The sequence below is a fragment of the Pinus tabuliformis genome, chromosome 7, assembly GCF_031772625.1.
Source record: "Pinus tabuliformis cultivar Carrire ecotype Pingquan chromosome 7, CPIR1, whole genome shotgun sequence".
In the NCBI taxonomy this organism is placed as follows: domain Eukaryota; kingdom Viridiplantae; phylum Streptophyta; class Pinopsida; order Pinales; family Pinaceae; genus Pinus; species Pinus tabuliformis.
Window position 1 is genome coordinate 1649829414 of NC_142293.1, and position 10891 is coordinate 1649840304.

Sequence of the window (10891 nt, forward strand, 5' to 3'; positions counted from 1 at the left end):
TCCCAACCCTGATGACCTCCCATAGTAGAAAAAAATAAAGATGATGGAGCAAGAGATCCTATTAACTTCTTGCTCGAGGAAGCCCTCACACGACAAAGGAACAAGATGATGGATAAATTTTCCCAAATCCTTCTACGGATGCGAACACCTAATACATCTCCATCAAGTGGCCACTTTGGAGGCACTGCCCCATTCAAACTACAAGTTATTTTTTATATTCCTATATTTGAAGGCCAGTTAGATGTTTATACTCTAAACAAATGATTAAATATAATAGAAGGGCATTTTTCTGTCCACGCATTTTTTGATAGAGAAAAGATTACCTTTCCACTACTTAATGATGTCCCCCATGTCAAGGATTGATGGGATACTTACTGTGAGAAGAAGGCCATAGAAGAATCCACATTTTTTTTGGCGATATGCACTTGGGGCTGTATCAGGGATGCTATTAAGGAATAATATTACCTTGTTGCAATTTACAATGACCAGTACATGAGATGAACCACACTATTGTAGGAGAGGGACAAAATAGTGATAGAGTTCACAAATATATTCCATAGCTTTCACAAAAAGCTAAGTATCAAATACTCTCAGTTACATCTAGTGCTCAAGTACTGTGGTGGTCTACATATATACATCTAGACAAAAATGGATTTTCTGGACATCTCCTCACTAGGAGTGAAGTACCGATATGTTCCCGAAATTGAGAAGAATTTTAAGTAAAAGAAGTGAGAGTGTGAATGTCTCACAATAATAGGTAAAAGGAAACCCAAAGCCACAGAACAAACAAAGGATAGAGCCATAATGGACCAGTTAGGACAACTCATCTGAGTTGCAAACAATGAAGTGTAATGGGAATAAAACGAAAGACATGGGAAACTGGTGTGAGATCCATAAGATCCCTTGGTATAACACTGATGAATGTCACTCAAACCAGTTGTTGGTGCCTGAGTTGAATACCTCAAAGTTAGATATAGCTTTTGAACCTGTTGTTGTTTTTATTTTTGAGGTTGAGGGAATAAACACATAGGACAACATCAAAACCACTTTGGAAGCTAGGATCTAGCCCTGTTAGCTTCAAAGAGGGATATCTCTGTAAAGTTTAGTTATGTTTTATGTGAATTTTAGGCTATTTATGAATGTACTGATTGTTTTGTTTGAATGATTTGGTTGATTTAAGTGTTATAATTCCATTGGGCTATGGAGTCTGAAGGTTTAACTAGATTTGCATCAACTTTTAGAGAAGTTTCACAGGGCAAGCTAGGTTGTACTATTTGGATCCTTCAAAAATTAAATGGATTTTGGAAGAACAAAAGTGTAAGGTTCAGTAGAAATTAAGGAGAAATTAAGAATTCCTTAATTTGACTTTAGCAGAAAAAATGAAAATTATTAAAAACGAGAATAGAGTGCTCTAAATAACAAATCCTATTCATCACAATTTATGTTAAATAACTACGATTTCATAATAACAGAGAAAGAAAAACAATGTTTAAACAAATAAACTGAAGAAAAACATCACCATTTGATATACCACATGAATCCTGTGAAAAGGTACCTGTATTATTGATGCTCCTATGCTTTGAAAAACTACAACATGCAGAGGAAATTACATTCACAAATCAACCCTTAATACTTCAAACAATTAATTATTTATACAAAATAATTACAGCAACAATGTCAAAATTGATAGTGTATTATTAGCCTAATTACAAACAATATGATTTATCTCTAGCAGAAAAATAAGCCACGTAGTGAGATGGATGAAAGGTGGCTCTGTTTTGGTGGATTTGGTTGTTGGGTCAACATGAAAATGTGTTGCGTTGATGTGTTGGTCGTTTTGATGGCTAATGTGCTAGTCGTTATCTTACTACACCCGAATTAATTTTTTAATCTAGTAAATCGCAAAGTTCCTCCCATGTATTTTCATCTGGTATGGTCAATTTAATCACCCTTCGGTAAATTTCATCGACCTCTGTGTATTTGGAAAAAGTTGGCTTCACAGTAAAAACATGTTTTACCTCATTCTGTATGTAGAAGTCTTTTGACATGGTTTCTAAAAATGCCTGTGTTGTCATACTATCCTTTATCCCACTGAAATTGATACTGCTTCTAGCCATTTCTTTCATCTTCAAGACATAGTCTTCTTGAGTGATCAATTTATCATTTATTACATAAATGTTGGGCGGCCCTTTATGGATCAATGCTTCAATTCTATTGCAGAACCTCTTTACTTCCAGCTCTAATGTTTCACACCTTTCTTCCAATTGATCAATAAGGTTCCTTTTGATCAAGACTTTCTTGAATTCTAAAATAGTGGCAGTCCTATCATTGATTCCTAATTCTTCAAGTTCATATTTCGACTTAGAGTTCAGAAATTTGATAATGTTGGAGGCTTCTGTGGGCATTTCTCCAAGCTTCTCCCTTTCCTGAACAATGGTTTTTGTATATTTTTCTATCAATTCCTTCTACTCAAAGATGATTTGGATAGATGGTTGAATCTCATTCATAGAGTCTAGAATACTCATCGAAATGGTTTCCTTGGCTTGGGCCAATGTCTGGCTGATTGAGGTACCCCTCTCTATCTTCTGCAACTTCTCCAACAATCTCTGTGATTTCTACATTTCAGTAATACGAGAAGCTTCATCTTTGGCTTTCTATAATTCTAAATCTTTTAGTTGATCCTGCAAAGTCTTGATCTCTTTTGACTAGATTGACATGTTCTCCAGTGTCTTGGTCACCTGTTCAACACTTGTAGTATGAGTGGAAGAAGTAGATGCAGTGCTTGTTCTTGTTGCTCAAAGTTGAGAAATGGGTATGGCATCTAGGGAGACAATGGCTATCTTCTGACTCTATTCTTTATCCTTTATCATCTTCTCCATTTCTTCCTCCATCTTTCTAATATGTATGTTCTACTTTATAACCAGCTTCGTCATGTCACCCTTCTATGCCTCATTTTCATCAATGTCCTTGGTTAAGTGGTCCTTTGTGGCTAGTAGATTAAATTGTTTTCTCAATGCTGCAATGTCCAAATTCTTCTTCTTGATAATCTCCTCTACAATATTGACATCCTTAGGATCATATCCTATCTTTACCACCAAGTCTCCAAAGACTTGATCCTGTTATCCTTTACTAAGGAGGATACCTTCTCCATTTTCAACTGAGATTAAACATTGACAAACGAAACCTGCAACTTCAACAATGACATAACAGTGTTATTTAATGTGGAAGATATCATCTCACTAGTCTGCTTATGCATCTCCATTTGATCAATGGGATGTATATCTTTGGTGTTGAACTCAAATGTAGTGCTCTTGTACTCTATTGATGTTTTTGGATGTGGATTCTGGGCCTCAAGAAAAGCCATTTCCATCTTCCCATGCTTTGTGTCAAAAAATGATAACAATTTTCTTTGTGAGCTGGAGGTATGCTTCCAAAAATGATTATAGGTACTAATTTTAAGAATCTCATTCTTAATCTTAATCTCTTTGAATCTATAAAAAAATGTCTCTTCCTTCTCTTCTTGAATATTCTGTGAATCCAACTCTGTTTCCTTTTGAACTTTTTATGAAGGCCCAATAGAAGATGGTCCAAATTTGCTACTTACAGGTTATGAGTATGTTATTATGATAATAGCCTACTCTTCTGTCTCTTTGTCCACATTTATCCTAGGAGTCAATTTTGTTCTCTTCCTGTAACTGATCCTGAACTCTTTAGCCTCCCTTCTAGTGGTTGATGATGACCCCTCCTCCCTTTTTCTCTTTCTTGATTTCTCCTAAGGAGTGGGAGTATGCAAACTGGAAGTAGAAAAGAGTTGTTATTCGGCTTCCTACGAGGTGTTTTCTTTCCATTCTAACTGGTTTGCATATTTTTCTATTTCAGGCCTTGAAGTATGGATGTAGGGAGTACTTTTATGTAGAAATTTTGAATAATTTAACACATATTCAATGGAGATTATCCTGATCATGTACTATTGCGGAATACATACACAATACATAAGCTCCTCTACGCTGATCATCAATATAGCAGCATCAATAACAATAAAACATCAAGAGCATTCACACATTAACACAGTATTTAACCCGAGGAAAGCATCTCTCTAAAACCCCCAACTATCTGTATATTAATGATTGAGAACATGTAACATTACAAAGTACAATGCTTATCACAAGCAATCCAATACCAGCTCCACCTGTTACACACAATACAGCTAAGATCTGATCTCCAAATCTATTCCACTGCTTGCCTGCCTCCACTGCTCAATACTTGCTCAAGAACTGATGAGAATGGCTTACCAAACTCGTATTTCACCTCAAAATAATCACTCACACTTTGTTGGACGTGAGAAAAGGCTACAATACTGGGCAAATACGTGAGCAAACTCATTGGCATACTCAATCCCTTGATTGTGCAAGATCTGGTGCACAACTATAGTCACAACTGGTAGCAATCTGATTCTCTACCACTTGTCCCTGTTGAACTGAACATGCACTGACATGCAACTGAGTTAACTGATGTATTCATTAGTTGCATCATGAGTTAATAATTAGTTTAACAACTCATCATTAGTCTATTTGCAGTTAGACTAATTACAACTAGTTTAACTAAGTCAAACTGAACACAACTCCATCAACTCCACCAAACTCAACTGATTGAGTTCTAACTGAAGTCATGCATGCAACAACTCAACTGACTCATAAGAAAAGCGTATTTCCTTCTGACAGCTGCATGTGCCACCTCTGTAGCTCAAACTGAAGTGCTCCAAGAGAATAAGATCAAGTTTATAGTCCAAATATTATTATGAGATAATAATATTTGACTTTTCTATTTTTGACAGTCAGTCTAAAAATAGACTTTGATCACTCACACTGTGATCACTCACACTTTGATAAAAAATAGAAGTTCATCTATTTTTCCCAACTTGACCAATCATCCATAAACAACAACCTGCAATCCATAGACATGATCCATATGTCTAAAAATAGACATAGTCTAAAAATAGACTTGCACCAAAAATAGCTTGCGGGCCCACTTAGTGAAGCCGACTCTTTTCACTAAGCTCCATCATCTTGTTGCAATCTCAACACTCCCTCTCAACAAGATATGGATTATCAGCAACCCCTATCCTGCCTCGGTGGTACTCGAATTTTCTCCTGGTGAGAGCCTTCGTCAGAATATCAGCATCCTGATCCTCCGTTGGAATGTATGAAAGCAACATGATCCTCCGCTGTACACAATCTCTGATATGATGGTACCTGATGTCAATATGTTTAGATCTGTCATGAAATACAGGATTAGCCGAGAGTTTAATGCAACTCTGGTTATCACAGTAAATTGCAGTAAGATCCAAATGAGAACCGAACAAACCAACCAGGATCTTCCTCATCCATATAGCCTCGCATGCAACCAAACTTGCTGCCATATACTCGGCCTCCGCTGAACTGAGTGCCACAGATCTCTGCTTCCTGCTGTACCAAGAAACTGCTGTCGATCCAATACTGAAGACCCCTCCTGATGTGCTCTTTCTGTCCGTTGGGCTCCCTGCCCAATCTGCATCAGTGAAGCCACATAGCTTCACCTCATCCTCCTGTCTGTACCACAAACCATATCCCGATGTGCCTCTCAAGTAGTGCAATACATGCTTGCCCGCCTTCCAGAAGAGCTTGGTAGGCTTAACCATAGCTTGTGAAAGTTGGTTAACTGCATAGCATATATCAGGTCGTGTATTGACCAAATACATCAGCGACCCCACCAACTGTCGATAAACAGTGGCATCCACTTCTTCTCCCGAAGTGGCATCCTCCTTCCTCCAACCTCCAGGATGAGGAGTATCAACAGGCTTGCAGCCATGCATGTTGAACTTCTCCAGTATCTCCCGAGCATACTTGCCCTGAGAAACAAACAGTCCACCACTGCGCTGCCATATTTCCAATCCTAGGAAATAGTGAAAGAGGCCCAAGTCCTTCATCTCAAACTCTGTAGCAAGATCCTTCTTGCATGACAGTATCAACAGCTCATCACCTGTTAGAATCAAATCATCAACATATAGTACAATGATAAGCAACTTACCCTCCACCACAATCTGGTATAGGTTAGGATCCGCCTCACTCTTGGAGAATCCAAGTCCTGTGAAATAGCTGTCTATCAGTGTGTACCAAGCACGTGGTGCTTGCTTCAACCCATATAGCGCTCTCTTGAGCCTGCACACATGCGACTCGCTGCTGAAGACCTCAAAGCCTTCGGGCTGCTCAATGTACACCTCCTCCTCAATGACTCCGTTGAGGAACGCAGTCTTCTCATCCATCTGATGAATGTGCCATCCCATCTGCACTGAGAGAGCAAGAATCGTCCGTATGGAAGAATACCTTGCGACAGGTGCAAAGGTCTCCTCATAATCGATCCCCTCAATCTGTGAAAATCCTCGGGCAACAAATCTTGCCTTGTACTTCTCCACACTCCCATCAGCTGCCTGCTTAACTTTGTAGATCCATCTCGAACCCACCACTGATTTCCCTTCCGATCTAGGAACAATCTCCCATGCACTGTTTCTGACAATAGAATCATACTCTTCCACCATGGCATCTACCCATGCGGGATCCTCCACAGCTTCCTCAAAAGAGGATGGCTCAGTCACAACACACTTGCTCATAAGAGCCATGTATCCAGTGTACCGATCAGGTGACTGTCTCTGCCTGCGTTGGGCTGTAGGTGGTCCTACAACTTTCTCTGCATCTTGAGCCAGTCGCTCAGCTTCTGTCAAGCGCTTTTGCCCTCTGATGGTTGGCGCTGCATGAGTGGACTCGTCCACTCCATGAACCTCATCCTGTGGCTGATCCACATCCTGAAGCTCATCCTTAGGAACTAATAGCTCCTCATCTGCATGCAAGTGTAGCTCCCTCTCAAGCGAACACTTCATGGCTTTCTCCTCCTGAAATTTTATATCCCGTCGCACACCAGTTTTACCACTGTCTGGCAAATACACACGATAGTTGTGGGGCATATCAGTGTACCCCACAAATATCCCAACCTCTGCGGTTGGCTCCAACTTCTTCCTGGCATCCTTCATCACATGCATGTAAACGTTAGCACCAAAAATCCTCAAATGAGAAAGATCAGGCTTCTTACCAGAATAAGCCTCCTCGGGTGTACTCATGCCCAGTATCCTATGAGGACAACGGTTCTGCACATAAACTGCTGTATTGCATGCTTCCGCCCACAAGTGAATGGGTAGGCCCTGATCATGCAACATTGCCCGTGCAGCACCCACGATCGTTCTGTTCTTCCACTCAGCTACCCCGTTCTGATGTGGGTTATGGGGAGCTATGAGCTCTCTACGAATCCCTTCTGCCTTGCAGAAATCATTGAACTCGTCCGAGATGTATTCACCACCATTATCACTCCTAAGAGCCTTCACCTTCTTCCCCGACTCCTTCTCGACCAGTGCTTTGAATTCACAGAACTTTGAATATGTCTCGCTCTTCTTCTGCATGAAGAAGATCCAGCACTTACAAGAGAAATCATCAACAAAAATCACATAATACTTGTGTTTTGCTGTCGAAGCAACTGAGAAAGGTCCACACACGTCTGTGTGAATTCTTTCAAGGATCTTCATGGCGTGACTATCCTTCTCGTGAAAGGTGGCTTTCACAAACTTCCCCAAAGTACACCCCTTGCACTGATCTAACTGCGCAAGTGTGCCTTTAGGAAGCCCTGTAGTGATCTGCTGCAGTATCTTCAAGGCTCCATGGTGAAGGTGACCCAATCTCCTGTGCCACAACTCGCCATCATCCTGGCTCACCAATCCTTCTGCCTTGCCCGCCATTGCTGCACATCCATCTACATGCAACTGATAAAGGTTCCTCACTCGAACCCCTATCTTCCGGGTCTCACCAGTTGTCTTGCTGCGCAGGAAAGCCTTTCCCTCGCTGAAAACAACATCATACCCCTTGTTTTCTAACATCGCCACTGAGATAAGATTCTTCTTCAATCCTGGAACATGCATGACTTCCTTCAATACAAAGGGTTTACCAGACTCCCTCTCAAAGGAAATGGTACCGATACCAGTCGCACTGTATCTACCATCATCGCCCATCTCGATGTGCACTCCAAGATCTTTGTCCTCCAGATCAGAGAACAAATCTCTATCTCTCGTCATGTGAAAAGACGCACCACTATCCAAGAACCACATCGATCCCATCACACTTGAAACCAAGCATGCGATCAATGAAAAATCAAGCTTAAACTGTGAGGCTAGAGCCTCTCCTGTTGAAGATCCAGCACCTTGCTTGTTCTTCTTCTTCTGCGGACAATTAGTGGCATAGTGTCCATGCTGGTGACAGTGAAAACACTTCACCTTGAACATATCCTGCTTCTTACCTTTCTCACCAGACTGAGAAGCTTTCTTGCTCTTCCCTTTCTTTGTTTTGGCAGCCAAACCGCAATTCTCTTCATCAGATACCTTTGATGAAGATCCATTCTCACCTTTATTGTTTCTGAGTTTACCCTTGAGTGCCAGGTCGCTCTTGCTTTGGAATAACATTTGCAATCCGTTGAAAGACATTTCAACAACACTGCTGCAAATTCGATTTCCACCAGCTCAAACTCAACTGCTTCCGATCTAAGATTCGTGAGAACACAATATTTCTCGTACAAAGATTGACTGTATGGGCATTCACCGGATATCTCACCTTCCAAAGGAAGGATGAATCCAGAGGCTACCTGGCCCGATTACAGACCCTGCCTAAAGAAATAGAATGTAAACACTTCCTGAATAGTAGATCTGATGATCAACACAGCACTGATATCATGTAGAACTTCTTCTACAAATCAGCTCACTTTGATACCATGTAGAAATTTTGAATAATTTAACACATATTCAATGGAGATTATCCTGATCATGTACTATTGCAGAATACATACACAATACATAAGCTCCTCTATGTTGATCATCAATATAGCAGCATCAATAACAATAAAACATCAAGAGCATTCACACATTAACACAGTATGTAACCCAGGGAAAGCATCTCGCTAAAAACCCCAACTATCTGTATATTAATGATTGAGAACATGTAACATTACAAAGTACAATGCTTATCACAAGCAATCCAGTACCAGCTCCACCTGGTACACACAATACAGCTAAGATCTGATCTCCAAATCTATTCCACTGCTTGCCTGCATCCATTGCTCAATACCTGCTCAAGAACTGATGAGAATGGCTTACCAAACTCGTATTTCACCTCAAAATAATCACTCACACTTTGTTGGACATGAGCAAAGGCTACAATACTGGGAAAATACGTGAGCAAACTCATTGGCATACTCAATCCCTTGATTGTGCAAGATCTGGTGCACAACTATAGTCACAACTGATAGCAATCTGATTCTCTACCACCTGTCCCTGTTGAACTGAACATGCACTGACATGCAACTGAGTTAACTGATGTATTCATTAGTTGCATCATGAGTTAATAATTAGTTTAACAACTCATCATTAGTCTATTTGCAGTTAGACTAATTACAACTAGTTTAACTAAGTCAAATTGAACACAACTCCATCAACTCCACAATCAACTCCACCAAACTCAACTGATTGAGTTCTAACTGAAGTCATGCATGCAACAACTCAACTGACTCATAAGAAAAGTGTATTTCCTTCTGACAACTGCATGTGCCACCTCTGTAGCTCAAACTGAAGTGCTCCAAGAGAATAAGATCAAGTTTATAGTCCAAATATTATTATGAGATAATAATATTTGACTTTTCTATTTTTGACAGCCAGTCTAAAAATAGACTTTGATCACTCACACTGTGATCACTCACACTTTGATAAAAAATAGAAGTCCATCTATTTTTCCCAACTTGACCAATCATCCATAAACAACAACCTGCAATCCATAGACATGATCCATATGTCTAAAAATAGACATAGTCTAAAAATAGACTTGCGCCAAAAATAGCCTGCGGGCCCACTTAGTGAAGGCGACTCTTTTCACTAAGCTCCATCATCTTGTTGCAATCTCAACATTTTATTTTCTACTCTGATCTTTGAAATAATTCCACAAGGGTCATAAGACCATGTAAAACTCAAGTTGAACTTCATTTCTTTAAGCATCTTCTATGCTTCTTCAGTTGTTGTCCTAGTATTACATACAAATGGGCTCACCCGTGTCTTTATTCGAAACTATGAGTTATTCTTAGCCACAACAAAATGAATGTCATCATAATTTAACATCTATCTAATATACTCCAGTGAAAAAATCCTCATGGGGAGGTATTTGGGGATTTTGTATGGTGCCAACTCACAACCATAAGCCCTGATTTTGGTGTAATTTTGGTATAAATACCAATCTCCAGTTTTAGCTTGATCTGTTAGATGCACAATTCTCTTAATATCTTCATTGATTATGGGCTGTATGGAACTGTTAAGTATGTTCATTGCTGGGTGAACAAATTCTTCAATAAATTGCTTATAAGAGAACTCTTGTTGCTCTTTCATGACCAATTAGGTCCAAAAATCACTGGTTGTTGGTTTCCTGCATCATCAAGCTTCCACATTGCCAAAATTGAACTTATTTTCTTGATAATAACGCAAAATGTAGATTAGAATAGAGGTGTAATTAAACACCCACTCTCTGGGAAATTTTAGAAACTTTTCATGAATGTTGTCAGCCAAGAATTGACTGAAATTTAATACAATGGATGGCTTATTGCCTGTAGAAAATATGGAGAGGAAACCAAAAATGGGCTCATCTACCCACTGATTAGAATAATAACCCAGAATATAGGAAATTATGGATATTATTTGTTTGGCTTGATCAAGGAAGATGGAGGAAAGATATGGAGGATTATTTTCAGGCAATTGGGCATTCTCAGGCAAGAAGATCTTGAA